The following is a 16,084-nucleotide window of genomic DNA, read 5'->3' as shown; positions in this document are numbered from 1 at the left end:
ACCTTCTTCCTCTCTCCTACCCTCAAACCCTGGTGTCTCTGCTGGCCCTCCCCATCTCAGTAAATGGTAGGACTCAAGCCAGAAACCTAAGATATCATTTCGGATTCTTTTCGTTTCTCTCAGATCCAGCCCATCCACACCTTATGTTGTACCTTCAGAATCTGTCTTGAGCCAATCCACTGCTCTTAGCCTTCACTGCCTCCACCTCTTTATTTCAAGGCATCATTATCTCTTGCATGAATTACTGCAGTAGCCTCCTGACTGGGCTTCTTGTTTCTTTTCTTGTTCCTCACAAGTTCTTTATTCACACAGCAGCCCTAGGGACCATTTTAAGAGCCTCAGTCATGTCATTTTTCCTTAAAATCTTTCAGTGACTTCCCATTCCTCTCGAATGGCCTGTATTCTTTTCTGCGACCTGAAGGGCCCTGAATGATCTTTCTCCTTCTCATTGTTCTTCCGTTCATTCACTGGATGCCAGCCACTTGCGCCTCCCAGTGTTCTTTAAACTTTTTACTTCCTTTTTAGGGTCTTTTGCAGTTTTTGTACTACCTGCTTGAGATGCTTTTCATAAGGCTGGCCTGGCCAAACTCTTTGGAACTTGGCCCAGATCTCACTTTCTCACTCAGACCATCCTGTTTAATGTTGCAGTCCGTTAGTTACTCTGTCACACATCTTGTTTATTTTAAGATACTTAGTATAATTTGTACATATCTTGTTATTGCTTAATTATGGTTTTTCTCCATTATCAGAATGTAATATATCTATATGTTCATTCATGTTTTTTGCCAGGGATTGGAATGCTCACTTGCTCATATTTATTGTTTAAGTTGTAGCTCAGATGTTATCTTGATACGGATTTTAATGTTTTTAGACAAAGTTTTCCTCCCTTGCTCTTGATGCACACACTATTTGTAGAGTAAAATCCATTATAGACTATTTAAAGTATTATAATTGATGTCATTCTCTTCTGCTAGGTGGAGTTCCTATGTCAAAGACTGTGTTGCTCTTTCTGTATGCTCAGTACCAACCAGTCTGTCATGCCACATATTAAATCTCCTTAAATGTTGAATTGAGTAGAAGTTGTCCTAATCAACTGAAATGACCAACACAAACCAGTTTTCCCAAATGAGACTTTAAAAATTATAAAAGTACTTTCTAGATTATAAAATACTAGTTCGTGCATTTCCTGTACATATTAATATATGTATTCTGGGTCAAGGCAGGAATCCCAGAGCTATCGAGCCTAAGTATAATAGCATTTCCTGAGATTCCATTTTGTGAGAGCTTTTGTGGCCAGCATTAGGAACCTAACAACTATTTGTAATGGTGAAGATCATTCCACTTTCTAAATACCTAAATTACAAACGAGCTTTTGGAACATAACCTGTTTGCAAGTTGGGGACTATTTTAGCAAAATGTTTATTTTGATGCTGAAAACCTTTTTCTTAATGGTGTTAAGCTTATTTTCACATGGATTATGAAGGGAAAAGGAGGAAAGAATCTGCTAGTTGAGATTTTGTTTTTCAGAAGTGGCTCAGTTTTCCCAAAGTAAAGTTTTGGTATTGGCAGAAGGTTGTTGTTTTAATGTTTTGCTTTGGGAAAACCTTAGAGAAAAGTTACAAGACTAGTACAGTGAACTCATATACCTGTCACCTAGATTCACCGGTTGTTAATATATTTAGCATATTTGCCTTATGATTCTCTGTATTTGCAGAGTGGCCCCAAACTCCAGAAACAGATATTATTATTTTATTTTATCTATAATTTGAAACTCTCTTCTGGAGTATGCCAAAGATTCAAGTTTATTCAGTTAAAGTCAGAGGCATATCATCTGAGGCAGAACATCACAGATGCATACAAGGGATAGATTGGAAATGCTGCATTAATGTACTTTGCTAACAAGGAAACCACATATTAAACATATTAATCTCATTCAGCATATCATGTATTGTGCTGTAGTAGCAGGAATTCACTCTGTAGATCTTTTTCCTTCTCTTTTTTTCCTCTTTTTTTTTTCTTTTCTCCTTTTTCTTCCTTTTCCTATTATAATTATTTTTATTGTTAACCATTTGAGAGTAGGTCTCACACATCATGATCCTTTACCCTAGGTGCTTCAGCAATATTGTTTAAGAACGAAGAGATATTCTTACATAACCACAGTATGATGGATTCAAGAAATTTAATATTGATACAATAATTTACTCTGCAGTTCATGTTGAAATCTCTTCAGTTGTGCCAATAATATCCTTTAATAGTGTTTTATTCCTAATGCAGTGTTATTTATTACATTTTAGTTGTCCTGTCTCCTTTAATCTGAGACAATCCTTCAACGTTTTTTTTTTTCTCTTGCATGAATAGTTTTGAAGAATACAGGTCCTTTGTTTTGTAGGATGCAGGAATACCACATAAGTGATGATATATCCTTCATTAAAAAAGGCAATATAATGTCTGACCCATTGTTGTTGTTTACTTGAATCAGTTAAGGTTTGAAAACTCCATATAAAAGGTTTCATTGTCCCCTTTGTTATTGTTGCATAATCTTTGGGGAGACCCTTTGAGACTGTGTAAATACTCTGTCTTCCCTCAGAATGTTCACATAATGGTTTTAGCATTTGTTGATGATTCTTGCCTGAATCAGTTATTACACAGTGGTTTCAAAGTGATGTTTTTCTATTATTCCTTCTACAATTGTTAGTCGGCCTTCTATTCAATTGTAAATTAGAGCTTTTCCTTTTCATCGCTTATTTAATATCAATATAAGTTTATAGATTCTTTTTTTATGAAGTAGGTTATACTCTATCACCTGTCATTATTCATTTAAAAAAATATTTATTTATTTTTGGCCGCGTTGGGTTTTCCTTGCTGCACGCGGGCTTCCTCTAGTTGTGGCGAGCAGGGGCCACTCTTCATTGTGGTGCATGTGCTTCTCATTGCGGTGTTTCTCTTGTTGTGGAGCATGGGCTCTAGAGCGCAGACTCAGTAATTGTGGTGCATAGGCTTAGTTGCTCTGTGGCATGTGGGATCTTCCCGGACCAGGGCTCGAACCCGTGTTCCCTGCATTGGCAGGCAGATTCTTAACCACTGTGCCACCAGGGAAGTCCCCTGTCAGTATTCATTTTGATGTTCCAAATTAACTCAGATTTGGTCAGTGGGAGCTCCTTCAACTTAACTCATTGATTGATTTGACATGTTTCTGTCATTTTTGGAGCACTTCCTTACTTTGGGGACAGAAGATATTGCAGGCTCATCTTCTGCTTTTCCTGCAGCTGTCCTAGGATCAGCCATTTCTTCAGGGAGTCCTGGTTTCTTTCATTGGGTTAGGAGTATTTAGAAGTCAAGAACTGGGCAGTAGGTATGCTCATTGATACTGGAATATCATTGTTTTAGAGCCTTTTCAGCTGACCAAGCTGAGAAATTTTGAGTTTATGCTGATTGCTCAAGCAGTAGATTGTAATTTTTCTTTACATTCCTGGAACTCCTTAGCACAGAATCTTTTCTTTTGAAACTGTTAACAGTTTAAGTGACTAATTTGTCACGAATTTTTTCTGTTTAATTCTGTAATGGTTGGGTCTTGACTTCCAAAACTTATTTTAAGGTTCTTGGGAATAGGAGTCCTATTTTATATCTCTTTGTATCTTCAGTGAATATGTTTCATAGTGCCTTGAGCATGATTGGTACCCATAGGTGGTTTATAATGTATAAGTATAATAATGACTCAATATTATCTTTATTACTCTTACACCATAGTTAACTATTCTTGTGTTTTGTTGAAACATTTCAGGTAATTTTGTGGAAACTTTTAAGTGAATTGGTGATTCATTTGTTCTGTTTTTACTAACTTTGTTAACTTTGAAGTAATGAAACATCTAAAAGTATTTCAACTTAAAAATTTTAAAAACCTAATTCTTGAGATTAAAGTATATAAAGAACATCAAAACGACTAATCTTGACATTGCTGTTTTATAGTGTTTTGTTCTTTAGCCCTTTCTGGGCTTCACTTTAATTATGGTGAGATGATGTCTAGATCCTTTTTAAGTCTAGGTTACATGCTTTATATATAATTAACGTTGACTTGTTTATTAAAGTGAAATTAAGTGCTACAAAGTATAGTGGAAAGAATATTGTGCTACTGAGCCAGGAGTCATTGGGTTCTAATTCTTTATAAACATTGTGTTACTTTGGCAGTTTCACAGTTTGATTTTCATTATCTTATTCATTCAGTCCACAGGGCTAGGTGATGAGGAATAAGAGTGAAAAGGCATGGCTTTCACAGTCACTTGGGAGTATGGACACATATAGGTTTATAATTCACTTTGCTATGTGCTTGATGTATATAGTGTAGAGTGCTACAGGAGCACATAGGCGGGGAAATTAACCCAGTTTCAGGGAAGCCAGAAAAATTTATTCCACTGGAAGTGACATTTTCAACTTAGGTTGAAGTCTAAAAAGTAAATAGGACTTAGCCTTGTGAAGAGAGTAGGTAGAGTTTACTAGACCTGTGTTAAGGGCAAGAGATACACTTACGGACCTTGGGTTGCTTGGAGAAACTCAAAAAAGTACACTGTGGATGGATCAGGCAGTGCCAGAGAGATTAGACTAGAGAGATAAATAGGGGCCAGATTATGAAGAGCCCTTAAGCTGTGTTAAGGAATTTATACTTTATTTTAGGGAAAATCTAAGCATCTTAAACGTGGGAGGAAATTAATTTAAAAGATGATATTGATTGCACTGTGTAGACTTCTTCAGAGAGAGTTACAACTCGTAGGTAGGGCTTCCCTGGTGGTGCAGTGGTTAAGAGTCCGCCTGCCAATGCAGGGGACATGGGTTCAAGCCCTGGTCCGGGAAGATGCCACACGCTGTGGAGCATCTAAGCCTGTGCGCCACCACTACTGAGCCTGCTCTCTAGAGCCCGTCAGCCACAACTACTGAAGCCCGCACGCCTAGAGCCCGGGCTTCACAGCAAGGGGAGCCACCGCAATGAGAAGCTAGCGCACCACGACAAAGAGTAGCCGCCACTCGCTTCAACTAGAGAAAGCCCGCGTGCAGCATCAAAGACCCAACTCAGCCATAAATAAATAAATAAATTTTAAAAACTGGTAGGCAGGAGAATAATTAGGAGGATGTTACAACAAATTAGTTAAAAGGGGTTAAGGTGGCCTGGACTGTGGTAGTGGGGTGAGGATTGAAGAAATAGTTGGATTTGAGGAGATATATAGGAGGTAGAATTAAAGGACTCAGTGATGGAGGGCTTGTGGAAGGTGAAAGAGAAAGAGTTAAGGGTAATGATTAGGTTCATGGCCTGGGCAATTGAGGGAATGAATGGGTGGTTTACTGAAATAGGAAGCACAAGGGGAGGTTTAGGCTTTGGAGAAAGATGATGAATTTACTTGTGATAGAGTACCTAGATGGATAAAGAGGGTATAGTCAGAGAGTGGGATGTATAACTTACTCAGAAGTGGAACAGTTCCTGTTAATGACAAGGCCTAAGGAGTTGCCCATGGAATGGGTGTGTGAAGAGGAGTGGAAATGAAGAAGGTATGTAGTGGTCCTGGAACAGAGAGGATTTATCTATTAAAAAAAGCCCTAAGGCAGAGCACCCTGTTTTAGATTATCTCAAGGTTTTCAGCATTTTATCTTGGAAACTAGAAGTGAGAAATTTCAGATACTGTGGTGTCAATAAGATTGTCTTAAGTTAAATAAGCAAAAAAAAAAGCAAAAAAACCACCTGCGACAATAAACATTTCTTTCTAAACAAAGCAGGATGCTGTTTAATTGCTCCAGACTCATCTTGTATTTTACCTTTCCCAATCCTGGAATCATCCTCTTTTCCAAAGAGCCCTGGCTCTTTTCGTTGGAGGATGACATTTAGAAACCAAGATCTGGGTGCTAGGTGTGCTCATTGCTCCTGGGATGTCATTGTTTCTAGGCCTTTTCAGCAGAGCTAAGAAATATGTGTGTGTATACTAACCCACACACATATATATATATGTGTGTGGGTTAGTATATGACTGTATACATATACAGTCACTTCTACTATAGCGTGGCATGTGTGTTCCTGAAAATCACTGTGCGATGCAAAGTTGTATAATAAAGACCACGGGGTTCGTGGTATCAGTGGAGCCAGGAAAACAATACTCAGAAACTTTGTCAGTGACACATTAGAGGAAAGATAGGAATCTAATAAACCTATTTAAAATAGCAGTCATGCTGTTAAACATGTTAAAAGGTTAAGTATTACATAAAGAGTAAATATGGCTCTTTGCTATGAAAAAGACATGAAGTTTGCTTATGTAGGTGAGTTTTGGAAATGTGTGGCTTGTGAGTTATTGTGAAGTGGTGGATTGAGAGTTATCTGAAATCAAATGAAACACCACCAGATATGGATAGATGTGGCTCATAACACATGCTGTTATGTTATGGACTGTGGTAGATCATTTTCCTTTGAGTCAGTTCTCCCTTCGTTGCCTTGCAGTTTATTCTTCATTTCTGCAATAATTTTTTTTTCTATTTTTTTTTAATTCAGTCAGCTTTTAAAATTTCTCATTTTTGTTTTTAGTTTTTCAGTTTCTGTCTGATTCAAAGTGGTTTTCATATCCTCAAATGCTTGTTTGAAATGCTTAATCCAATTATTAATATATTAGGAATAATATATTAACAGAATATATTTAATTCTATTTGGAATACTGACTTACAGAGTTTTTGCTGCTTTGAGGTTGTTTTTGGTAGGAGATTTTCCTCACATGATATGTCAAAATCTGTTTCCTGATTTTTCTGGATTTCACTTTTCTTTTATTCCTTTTTTTGGTATTGGGAGATTTTACAGTATTCCTAGTTTGATGGTGCCCTTTTCTGTCCGTATAAAATAGTCCTGTTACTTTACTAGTTCTTATTTGTTTGTTTTAATGGTTGGAGAGAAGGGTTGTGAGACTTCCAATTTTATGATTCTTTTTGGTCTTGCAGGACCTTAAATTTTCCCCTTTTTCTTTTTCCCTTTACCATCCCGTTGCCAAAGGACACTCTTTCCTTCCTTTTGCCAGTCTTCTCCCAGAGGCCATGTGTTTCAAGGTTGTGCCCCCTTACATGGTGGCTGGCGCTTTAAATGGCACCTGTTCTTTAACTCACCAGAAGTTTGAACTTCCTTCCCTGTACTCTGTAGTCTGATCTGCCCATTTTCCCAGATTTACGGTGGGTTTAATATTTTTGGTGGTCCTTGCAAATGGCCCTTAGGCCTGTTTGCTGGCACCAAGCCTTGTGGTGAGTGGGGGTGAAGTGACAGCTTGGGAGATCAATCAAGTACTGGGATTTGGTAGTTTTTCTGTTTCCACTCATAGAGAGCTTTTTTTTTTTTTTTTTTTAGTCTTTAGGCTATGCTGAAAGCTTGGTTTTATGTAGGATTTCCTTTTCCACCTTGTTTTTTCATATGGTTTAGGAGCAGGAATCTATTGACGTATGCTATCAGTGCTACAAAGGTTTTAGTAAGAAAAGACATAGGTAGTCAACTTACACTGGTGAGCTAGAGATGTTAGAAAGTACCCTGTAGGAGATATAAACCGTTTTAAATACTCTTGCTTCATTCTGCTAGCATGTAAATTCAGGTTCTAGGTTATTGCAAGAGTCTTAAGTGCTTTTTTCTGTAAAGTAAGGTAATTAATTCAAATATTTATTTCTGTAATGTATATTGGAAATGCTTTGGTTTTATTTATAACATGAATGAGTTACAGGCCTATATTCAACCTAGCACTTCTTTGGTACTTCTTTATTCTAATGACAATCTAATATGTGAAGTTTTCAGAAAAGGTAACTTTTTTTTGGGAATTTAAATCATTTTTAATAAAATTTTTTACACTTAGAGGTGGAGATGTAAATAATATATAAGAAATATAATGGTAAATAAAGAATAATAAAACATTCACTTGTGGATCTACTACCTCACTGAAAAAAATAAAACTACCAGTATTGTTGAAGTCCCCTGTGTGAACATTCACAGTCTTATTTCTATCTCTAACTCCAGGATTAAGAATTATTAAGAATTTGTGGTTATTATTCTCTTGGCCTATATTCTTTTTGTTTTTGGTGGTACGCGGGCCTCTCACTGTTGTGGTCTCTCCTGTTGTGGAGCACAGGCTCCGCGGACATGGCTCACGGGCCCAGCTGCACCACGGCATGTGGGATCTTCCCAGACCGGGGCCCGAGCCCGTGTCCCCTGCATCGGCAGGCAGACTCTCAACCACTGCGCCACCAGGGAAGCCCTCTCTTGGCCTCTATTCTTAAGCAGGTTACTATTAGTACATGTAGCTAAAGTCCATTTATTTTCCATGCCCTCACATGCCACCGTATGACTACTGCACACTTTGTTTATCCATTCTACTTGTTTCTTTGCTGGTTCTGTTAGTAGGATAGTAGATTTTTTTTTTTTTTTTTTTTTTTTAAAGAAAGGTAACTTCTAAACTTGGGAATTGATCTGATGTTAACTTCTTTGAAAGTTAAACTGCTTGTATCTCTTCTCTTTCTTTTTCTACTCTTTTGGCTTTCTCAGTTTTATTTTATGATTGAACTGTTGTTCTTTGATTACAATAAATTGTAGGTGTTGTGTTATTTCTTGGCTGTACACTTTTATTGTTTAATAAGATGGCACTGTATCTGTTGATTGTAGTTGAAGTTAATTGGTTCTCTGTCATATGTTTTATATTTATGTCTTTTTAACATGAGAAATTTAACAAAGTTAGAGTTATGTGTGGAAGTTCTGTATGCTTGGTTTCTAGAATTTAGTTGCTTAAAATATTTATTTATTTTTATTTATTTATTTATTTTTTTGTGGTATGCGGGCCTCTCACTGTAGTGGCGTCTCCCGTTGCAGAGCACAGGCTCCGGATGCGCAGGCTCAGCGGCCATGGCTCACGGGCCCAGCCACTCCATGGCATGTGGGACCTTCTGGACCAGGGCACGAACCCGTGTCCCCTACATCGGCAGGCGGGCTCTGAACCACTGCGCCACCAAGGAAGCCCTGCTTAAAATATTTATTACCTTTAAGCATTTCTTTCCCTAGAATTAACAAGTTTTTTTGTCAGTGTTTTACATTGTTGGGGTAGAAATTGACTTGTTCCATTAGTCATTGTACATTTCTTTTTAAAAATATAAACCAAAATTAAAAGGTCTGTTGACCTTAAACATCAGAAATCTTTTATAATATAAATTAAAACCTTTTCTATTAATGATGTGTTTTTGGAATTCTACACCTGGCTTTTTAATGGTGTTTAAAGGCAGTCAGTACCTATGCCCAGCTGTCTGTCTTTGGAACCTCATATATGAGCTTTCATTTCTTTTTTCGTAGCTTCCCCAAGTGTTAAGTAATGACTTGACAGACTCTCTGTACAATTTCTTTTTACTGCCCTACCCCTTTTCTTTCAGCTGGTAAATATGGTAGCCCCAAAGTAATGTCCAATGCTCTGCTCCCTTATCCCTTCCTTTGGACTCTATTCCTTTTCTATTCTCACTACTTTAACTATTGTTTCTGTATTGTTGATGCAGAAATATAAACACATTTAAGATATAGCCCTTTGCTTCTAGTAGGTAATGGTGTAGAAAGGGTAAAACCCCATTAATTACTATGCTACATTAATTACCAAGTGATGTGTAAATCTTAGACACAAGGCATGGATTAGGGAGTTCAGGGAAGGAAGAGTTCAGAAGTGACTAGGGAATGCTTCATGGAAGAATTGATGCTTGAGCTGGATGTCAGGTTTTATTGTCAGAGGTGTAGAAAAGATATTTCACATAGAGAAATCATTTTGAGCAAAAGAACTAAAGTAGAAAAGTGAGAGGTATGTATTGGACACAGTTTGGCTAGATTGGAGGGTGTTTCAGAAGTAGAAGATGGTAAAGTGGGAAAGAGAGCTTGAGACCAGATTGTAGAGCACGTTGGATGTTGAGCAGTTTGGACTTTGTTCTTCAGCTAAGGAAGAGCTGTTGAAAAGTCTTTTAATCTTGGAAGTGACCAGGGCTGTCTTTTCTAGTGCTTTTTTTTTTTTTTTTTTGCGGTACGCGGGCCTCTCACCGCTGTGTCCTCTCCCATTGCGGAGCACAGGCTTCGGACGCACAGGCTCAGCGGCCATGGCTCACAGGCCCAGCCGCTCCGCGGCGCGTGGGATCCTCCCGGATCGGGGCACGAACCCGTATCCCCTGCATCGGCAGGCGGACTCTAAACCACTGCGCCACCAGGGAAGCCCACCAGGGCTGTCTTTAATATGCCCATATAACAAGATAACAAAGATGACATTATGTCTTTCCTTATTAATAAAGCTTGGTTCCTTAAAGAATAATGCTCAACAACACTTGTTTAAAAGGACAGTGCTAGCCTAATTCTTAATTTGATTGTTTGAAGGAAATTGGTGGGAATATATGCCTTTCAAGTAGAAGACATGAATAAAGATAGGTTATTCTCTTCTCATTCTCCTCTGTATCTCACTTCTTGATCTCCTTTCCCAGGTCAGGCCAAATGCTTTGCTTTCGATAAAAAACGGATTCCTTCCAATTAGAAGAGTTTTCTTTTGAAATCCTCATAGTGCTTTGTATCTGTCTTATTGTACTTACCATGTTTGACCTTATAATAAAGGGAGTAGGTGTATACACAGTGCATTGAAGGTTTTTATGCTTGTGTCTTAGTTGTTCTTGCATTCTTTTCATGTAGATTCTCAGTAAATATATAGTAATCTATTAAGTTTCTGTCTTTCAGATGACCCTAGATTTTACATGAGGATTTGGGCTGAACTAAGGTTTTGGACTGAACTTAAAGTCTTAACACTGCTGGTCTAGATCAGTAGTTCTCAACATTTTTTCTGCTGTGAGATACAGTATGTGAAATTTTGACACATGGATTCCCATGCATCTACTTAGCAGGGAAGTAAAATGTTACAGTGATTTATAATTGCCACAACTATCCTACGATTTGTTGTCAGTGTAACAAGTAGTAGATGATGTATATAGTTCTTAGGGCAGTAGCTTTAACTCTTCCCAATTCTCTTCCACTTAAGAAGACATACCAGAATGCAAGGAAAGGTAGTGCTATGAGGATAATCTGAAGCCCCTTCTCTCTATTTTAAGTTTCAAAGCAGCACTTTAGAAGTATGAAATTATTTGCAATAAAAATCCCAAGTTATAGTATCCATCTTTCAGGATAACTTTCGGGTTGTTTGGATTTCTTCTTTCCCATTAGGGCTGATATTTTTGTTGTTACTATTTGTTTGTTTGAAATGGGTAGAATCCTATTTTGATGCAGATTAAACTGGTAGTCTGGATATTACTCCTGGATTCCATTTCATTTCTGTTAAGTTTTAGAGTTTGTGTTTCTAAAAAGACCTCTTGAGGCCTCTTCCAGTTCAAAACTTTAGGAAGTTGCAGAATATCGCAAATATGGTGTTCAAGCTTTTTCTAGATTCTGGCCAACATCCTTATTAATATGGACATCTGTTTGACACACTTTGCCAGCTTACCAGACTTTAACCAAAGTGATGTATATTTGGCCATTTTTTATGTTAAGTGCCTAGTGTCACATTTTAAAGTGTGCTCGTTTTTGAACTTTTTTTTTTTTTGTGGACAAAATATACTTTTTGTTATTGGGGTGTGGGTGGTTGAGACTGTAAAAGTGATAGGTTCCAGTAACTATATGCCTGACAAGGAATACTAGGAGTGTTAGCCCTTAGTTTGGGTTGAGGCACGTAGAACAAATGGAACTTCAGCATTTGAGAAGTTAACATCCTCCACTTGATGAATGATAGCTCAGAACATGTAATAAATATTATATATCAATGTGAACACTGTCAGTATTGTTGCTGATTATAGATTGGGGAGTGATAAATTATTTGGGAAAATAAAATAAGAACTAGTAATTTACCTAAAATGCCTTATTATTTGTGGCATAACCACCGGTATGCGTATCGTTATGGGAAAGATGTTAGATACCATAATGAAGTAGGATAATAGAAAAGAAAATGTGAAGGCACTCTAAGTTATTTTATTATAAGAGTAGAAGCTAAAAATAAACATATACCCACACAGAAGCTTGTATACCAGTATACAAGCACCATGGTGTATAGCACCATTACTACTAATAAGCAAAAAGTGGAAAGAAATGTCCATCAGCTGATGAATGAATAAATAAAATGTGGTATTTCCATACAGTAGAATATTATTTAGCAATAAAAAGGGATGAAGTATGAATGCATGCCACAGCATGGATGGATCTTGAAAACATTAAGTGAAGTAAGCTAGTCATGGAAGATTATATATTATATGGTTCAATTTATATGAAATGTCCAGAATAGGCAATTCTATAGAGGCAAAAAGATACCTCACTGCTTAGGGCTGGGTGTGGGGTGGGAATAGGGAATGGGGAGTGACTGCTAATGGGTACAGGTTTCTTTTAAGGGTGATGAAAATGTTCTGGGATTAGTGGTGATGGTTGCACATTCCTGTGAATATAAAAAAATTCAGGTGTATACTTTAAATGGGTGAATTGTATGGCATGTGCATTATATCTCAGTAAAGCTATTTGCTTTTTTATTTTTTAAAAAAGAACTGAGGCTGTGTGAAGAGATGTTTTGGACCTAATGGGAACTTTGGGAGATATAGGTGGAGGTGGAAGGGCATGGGGGAAAATAGGCATTTCTGGCATTAGTATACTATCACATTGTAACACCAATGCTACCCTGTTTGCTGGCTAAGAATGTAATAGGTTGTGTTTTAGTGGGCATTGTAAAAGAACCCAGCTTTTTAACCTTACCTAACACTGAGGCGGGAATTGTGCATTATTCCACTTGACAGGATTAGTCTTGCCTTTCTCTTATTTGTGTATTTTTTGTCATATTAAATTCAAATGTTTTCCTGTTTTCAAGGTAGCGTGTAATTGTGTTCTGCCCATCTATCCATCCTATACCCTGCTTTGCTTTTATTGTTCACACCTACTTACATTTGTGTCATCTTTTTACCTCCTGTAATTGGAACAGTCCCTAGTTTCATGTGTGCTTGAATTAACTTTATTTCTTAAATGCTTGCTTCTGTGAAATTAACTGACTTGAAGGTATTGTTTCTTGTGGCTTAGTCTTTTTATATGTTTATAAATCTATTCTTTTAAGGCCTTAGTAGTATCGTTTTCAATTCTAAAGTCATATTAAATGATTCCAGATATATTCCAAAACTTCTCATTTGGCTTTTGCTATATGTAGTGTTTGCCTTTCTGATTTCTTCAACAGTGATGACTCTTTAATAGGAACGCTGCTAACCAGTTGACTTCCAGTGGCAGTCTCCATTTGTTCCATTTGCCCCCTTTTCTGGGTTATTTCTTTACAAAGCTAGCACTTATTGAGGTCATACTGGCACTATGCGAAGTAATAGCATAGCATATATGCTTATTTAATAACAACTAATTAATTTAACAACTAAATTTATGAAGTATACAAACTATTACTACACTGTTTTACAGATGAGGAAACTAAAACTCAGAAGATAATGATGATTGTTCTTGATCTTAACTTTGTGAAGTCAGATTAACTTTGTGAAGTCAGAAAAATCTTTTAACTACGTATGTATCACTTCTCTGTGTTGAGTATCTGCTTTCGTAATGTGTGATCTTTGTATGTATTTGGTGGTTGCTCAAAGTTTTGCAAATTTATTCCTAAATGGAATCATACAGTATGTACTCTTTAATGTCTGGATTTTTTCCCTCACCAAAATGTTTTTGCAATTCATCCATGTTTGTGTCTATCAGTATTTTGTTCCAGTTTACTGTTGCCTAGTGTTCCTTTATATGTTTATACCACAATTTCTCCATTCCCCTTTCATGGACATTTTGGTTGCTTCCAATTTGGAAATAAAATTTTCTCCCCTTCATTCTTTGTGCTATTTTTGTCATCCATTTTATGCTGCATGTTTTTATTTTTATACATTATTGCTACGTTTGCTTTAAAAACCATTATCTCTTTTTAAAAAGTAAAAGTAAGAAAATAAAAGGTAAACTCACATACGTACCATTTCTATTGGTCTTTGTGTAGAAATAGGTTTCTATCTGTTGTTTCTCAGAGCAGTTTTAGGTTTACAGAAAAACTGAACAGGAAGTACAGAGTTCCTATATACTTTCTCTCTCACTTTCGTCTCTCCCCCTTCCCTATTATTAACGTATTGCTTTGGTATGGTACATTTGTTAGAGTTGATATTGATGCATTATTATTAACTAAGTCCATGGTTTACATTAGGGTTCATTCTGTTGACAGATTCTCAGCTTTTGTTTGTCTGAAAATGTTTTTATTTCTCCATCTGTGAAGGATATTTTTGCTTTGTGTGGATTTCAGTTTACAGGTTTTTTTTTTTTCTTCTTAGCACTTTAAAGGCATTATTCCTTTGCTTAAACTTGCTCGCATTACTTTCTGCAAGGAGTCTGTGGTAATTCTTACCTTTGTTCCTCTATATGTAATGTGTCTTCCCCTCACTTTGGTTGCTTTTAAGATTTTCTTTATATTACTGGATTTCAGCAGTTTGATTGTTAAATATGTGCCTTGGTACAGTTCCTGTGTGCTTAACCTGTTTTTTGTTCATTGAGTTTCTTGAATATATGGGTTCAGTTTTCCTCAGATTTGGAAATTCTTTGGCCTTTGTTTCTTCAGATATTTTTTCTATCTATCCTTCTGGGACTACAATTACACCATTTTTAGACTGCCCTTGATATTCTCACAGGTCCTTGATGCTCTGTTCTTTTTTTCTTTTCTTGCTTTCTATTTTCACATCATCAATTTAGGGATCCCTTTTTCCTACACTGTCAAATCTGTTGCCACGTCTATCTAGTTGTTTTTTATTTGAGATACTATATTTTTCATCTTTAGAAATTCATTTGATTCTTTTCAAAATAATTGTCTTTTCTTCTGTTTTTCATTAAATCCTTTAATATATTTATAAAATTTTAAAGTGTATGTCTTTAAAGATATCATCATCTTGTTTCTGGATCTGTTTCTTTTGTCAGATTTTTTTCCCCTGGTATAGGTTACACATTTTTCCAGTTTCTTACGTTGAGTAAGTTTTGGTTGACTCTTGGATGTTCATCATGCTTGTCTGGATTTTGTTGGTTTCTTCTCAACACGCTTAAATTTTGTTTTGGCAGCGTATTCCATTTCTTATGAAAAAGTAGTAGTAGTTTAGCACTACTACTAAGGAGGTGATTCTGCTTCAGCGTCTACTCATTGCACCAGGTTTCAATGAGATTTTTCTCTCCTCTAGTTGGAATTTGAACATCTCCAAAGCTTATGTAACCTCTGGTAACTTTTGAGCCTACTGCTTCCTAGTCATTGTTTTTTGACTGGCCTTGTAGAATTTCACTTTACTAATGCTGCAGCTTTATATTCAGCAAAAAACTGTGTTGTCAAGTATGATAGCAATTAGCCACATGTGGCTTTTGAGAGCTTGAATTGTGGCTAGTTCAAATTTAAATATTCTGTAAGTATAAAACATACTGAATGTCAGGAACTTATGGAAAAAAGATGTAAAATATCTGTTTTTTAAATTGTATTCTGAAACGATAACATTTTGAGCATTCTGGTTAAAGGAATTATGTTAAAATTAGTTTCATTTTACTTTTTAAAAAAAATTTACTTATTTTTTATTTTTGGCTGTGTTGGGTCTTTATTGCTGTGCATGGGCATTCTCTCTTGAGGCAGGTGGGGGCTACTCTTTGTTATGGTGTGCGGGCTTCTCATTGTCGTGGCTTCTTGCTGCAGAGCACGGGCTCTAGAGCGCAGGCTCAGTAGTTGTGGCGCACGAGCTTAGTTGCTCCGAGGCATGTGGGATCTTCCTGAGCCAGGGATCGAACCCGTGTCCCCTGCATTGGCAGGCGGATTCTTAACCACTGTGCCACCCGGGAAACCTCATTTTAGTTTTAAAATGTGATTATTAGAAAAATTTAAATTACATTTTGGGCTCATGTTATGTTTGTTTTGGACGGAGCTGCTGTAGAATCCTCTGGGCAGATTTCAGGTGCACTTTGTCTTCTTGAACTCTATCCTCTCTATTACTTTCCCACACAGTTTCTGGATTCCTTAGCCTC

General features: G+C 36.9%; 1 protein-coding gene across 34 annotated transcripts in view; it reads left to right on the top strand.

Moving 5' to 3' along the window:
* MEF2A (myocyte enhancer factor 2A) overlaps positions 1–16,084 on the top strand; it is a 181,831-nt gene that overhangs the window by 6,173 nt on the left and 159,574 nt on the right. The gene's annotated exons all lie outside the window — the stretch shown is intronic.

The sequence above is a fragment of the Kogia breviceps genome, chromosome 3, assembly GCF_026419965.1.
Source record: "Kogia breviceps isolate mKogBre1 chromosome 3, mKogBre1 haplotype 1, whole genome shotgun sequence".
NCBI lineage: Eukaryota > Metazoa > Chordata > Mammalia > Artiodactyla > Physeteridae > Kogia > Kogia breviceps.
Note: the sequence above shows the minus strand (reverse complement) of the source record. Positions and strands in the feature narration are given on the sequence as shown.